The sequence below is a fragment of the Alligator sinensis genome, unplaced genomic scaffold, assembly GCF_000455745.1.
Source record: "Alligator sinensis unplaced genomic scaffold, ASM45574v1 scaffold1064_1, whole genome shotgun sequence".
In the NCBI taxonomy this organism is placed as follows: Eukaryota; Metazoa; Chordata; order Crocodylia; family Alligatoridae; genus Alligator; species Alligator sinensis.
Window position 1 is genome coordinate 254,650 of NW_005843145.1, and position 3,693 is coordinate 258,342.

Here is a 3,693-nt window from a genome sequence, read left to right on the forward strand (position 1 = left end):
GGAGGGGGGCGGGAGCCGGCCCTGGGGTCTGGCCCAGGCTGACAGGAGCTGGCACAGCATGTGGTTCCCACGTGACGCACCGGGTCCTGCCGCAGCCAGGCCCTTCCTATAGCTGCAGGACCTGGCCCGGTGCACAGGGACCGTGCACAGCCAAGCTGCGTCCTGCCGGCCCCAGGCAGCTCACGTTCCCCAGCCCAGCCCAGCGCGCAGAGACCGCACGGAGCCGAGCCAGGTCCGCCAGCCTTGGGGCTGCTCATGCTGCCCGGTTGCCAGGCGGCGTTAGCAGCCCCAGAGCCAGCAGGACCCGGCTTGGCTCTGCGCAGTTGCCACTCACCAGGCCAGGTCCTGCAGCTATAGGAAGAGCCCAGCCGCAGCAGGATCTAGCATAGCATGTGGGAACCGCATGCCGTGCCACCTCCTGTCAGCATGGGCCAGGCCCCAGGGCCGGCTACTGCCTCTGCCCCCTGTACCTGCGGGGGGGGTGAGGACCTGGCTCAGCCAGCCCCCCCAAGCTCCACCTTAATTCACACTCTTTTTATACAGAAACATTTTGTATTTTTGCTACTCTAAATCTCTGGACGCGCATAAATAATTTGCAGCCCACTGTTACTGCTGGTAAGGAAATGTTGACCTACTTGACCAACTCGGAAAAAGAAAAGAAAAAAAAAATCAATATAGGTGAACAATTACATAGTCTTTAAAGGTTATAAAATTTAATTTGGCATATAAAGCTATCTTTCTATGTATATTTTTGTTACAATTGTGATCAGATCATCTAACAGGAAAAGTAATGGACAACAGGACACTGGTAATTACATCACATGCCTGGTTTAGCAATAAGAATACATCTGCCCTTCTATAAAATTTTCCATGTATTATTAAAGCAGTTCAACAATCCATCTGTGAGGCAGGCCTAAATATTCTCATTTAACAGATGAGAAAACTGAAGCACAGCATGCTAAATGTATTGCCCAAGGTTGCACAGTGAGTAACAAAATCTCTTCTGTTCATACCGTGTCTTGCACAGTGGAGCTGATGGCTCTAGGAGACACCTGCAACATAAATCATATGCAATGTTTATACAAATCTTTACACCATACTTGATGGCCCAGGTGCCCCCTTCCTTATAAGACTAAGTCTTATAGTATAATCACTAGATCTGAGAGGGGAGAAAATACAGAATTGTAATTCTTTTTGCATTCTATATTAATTTGATAAATTGTTTAAATGAAAGCCTGTGAATTCCATTTACTATGTAAAATCACTATGATAGTGACTATAAACCTCCCATTCATGACAAGCAAATATTCTCATCAGTGATTAAAATGAGCAAGTTCTAAAAAGACTTGTACCTGTCGCTATATGAGGAAACCACCTAAAACTGACACTAAACACACAACAAATGAAATGTCTTGCATGTTAGTTTTATTAGAGGGAAGAAACACTGTTTACTGCCATTATTTGTCAGACATACTGTCATATACAAGTCTGAACACTGATGCAAGAACCAGTAATCTAGTCCAGTTAAAATACAAATTTCCCCAGAGTACTCAGAGTGGTTACTGAATATCGAATCTCACAGGAAAAAAATTCTGATCTGAGATCTTACTAATGGAGGGCACCTTGAATATTTTACTCGATGTTTTAAAGTAGAATACCCATGACGGTCAATGGACATTTCATGTGCATGCCTCCCCCCCCCCCCGCCACACACACACACACACACACACACACACTACAAACGATCAGAGTTACGGTCCTGTAAGCAAGTCTGAGAGAAGAATTTTGCCTACAGGAAAGTTACTCATATATTTCTCTATCGAAAATCTCATAAATGAGATTTATGAAAATCTCATAAAGCTAATAAGTGAACTAATCTGTATGCAGTAGACATAAATAAAATTTTGTATTCAATGTTCAGAAGTAAACGGGGCTTTGTATAGAGATACTAAATTGTTCTCTTATCTCCTTTAAATACACCTTGCACATCTACACATTCATTAATGAGCTTTAGGTAATGCACATTATATTTAGTACCTCCACTGTGAGAAACTATAAACAGATGCATTAGCCTATTTTAATGTGCATTAACTAAAGACCATGGGTTTTTGTGACACTTTAATGCACATTAAAATAGGCTAATGCATATTAAAGTGCACTTGTAGATGCACCCCTTGAATGTTTATTATTGGGATATTTTAGATAGCATAGGATATGGATCCAAACCGGAACATTCAGATATGGTTTCAAATTTCCTTAGAAATTTCAAACCAGGAGTTTTGTTTTAATCCTCTAAATAATTCATTTAAAAAATTGAATATTGTCATTTAGATATATAGCTAATACTTACTTCTAGATGGTCTACATATAGGAAAAAAAGTTTGAATTAACACCAGAGTTTTGTTTGCTCTTGTTTTATTCTTGCAGGTATTTGTCAGAAGTATGGTGTTAAGAGCCCTCTGCTGGCAGATTATTTTCATAGCAATCTGAAGCAGAAAGAGAACACTATTTGCAGACTGCTTTCTACCTTGTGTATACAATGCAGCAAAATATATAACCAGTTAGAATCCTCCACTTACTTAGACATATCATTTTATGTTCATGTTGCACACAGGAAAGACCCAATCAATGTTCTTTGAAGTTAATGGATCAGTTTTGTCAGTGGGCACAAAAAACAGGTTTCCCTCGCTTTATGTGGGTTCTTTATGTGAAAATTCACTCCTATGCAATGACCCTTTTTATACCAAAAATGTGTTATATGCAAAATAAATTCACTCTTATGCAATCAGTGTGATGGAAGTCCACAATCAGCTGCTTTGTGCAGTGCATTGTGGGAGTGATGCGCACCAAAAATATAGTCTCCTGTGTGGATGTGCACTCCTCGCTTGTTGTCTGTGACACACGTTTCTATAGTTGCCATCCCCATTATGACAGTGCCCTGTGCTTGTGTGTACTGTCTGTTGTTGGTGAATACCAAAATTGTCTTGTAAAAGTGGTAGAAACAGGTCTGGGGGTCAGTACAATGAGGTCTTGGAATGTATTCGTATTTGTTACATTGTAAAGTGGGTTCCCTTTATGCAAATTTGAGTTTTGTGCTGTTTTCCAGGAACACATGTACAGCATAAAGCGAGGGAAACCTGTACACGTGCCGCTACATTGCTGTAGCAATGTGCAACTGTGATATAGCATTGTAACAGGGGGCCGCCTCGGGGCTGCTCTCCGTGGCCTGCCCACCTGTCCTTGGGGCAACCGCCCGCCTTCTCGTCTGCCACGCCTTGGTGTTAATTGATTCACTGATTGCTGTCAATTAAGCGGGAGTGTGACGTTGGCGGGCCTCACGTCCGGTACCGCCCTTCGTCCGGTAGCCCCTCCCCCTCATCCCGCCTGCCACGACTTTGATGTTATAGGTGATTCAAAGGAGGGGGTCAGTGGAGATCTTCTACTAGAGGGGCTTACCCAACGTGGGGTACTCACGGTTGAGGTCCTCCAGTGTTCCACGGGGCTCCGCCACCCCTACACCCCGTCCACTCGCCAACCGGTCACTGGCTGATGAGATGGTTGTCTGCCATTACCTGCAGACCTTCTTGCTGGCAGGCCTTCCCGACCGTAGGGTCCGAGGCCAACGGTTGCCTTCAGTCAGCCCGCCTTAGACTCTGACTGACCCAGCCGCTAGCTCAGGGTATTTCTCTCTCC

General features: G+C 44.0%; 1 long non-coding RNA gene across 1 annotated transcript in view; it reads right to left on the reverse strand.

Annotated features, from left to right (window-relative positions):
• Window positions 1-714: 714 nt before the first annotated feature.
• Window positions 715-3,693, reverse strand: part of LOC106723103 — a 5,078-nt gene continuing 2,099 nt past the window's right edge. Inside the window, exons 2-3 of the long non-coding RNA XR_001359088.2 lie at window positions 2,351-2,486; window positions 715-1,052 (exon numbers count right to left, since the gene is read on the reverse strand). This is a non-coding gene — a long non-coding RNA (uncharacterized LOC106723103). The remainder of the gene's footprint in view (window positions 1,053-2,350; window positions 2,487-3,693) is intronic.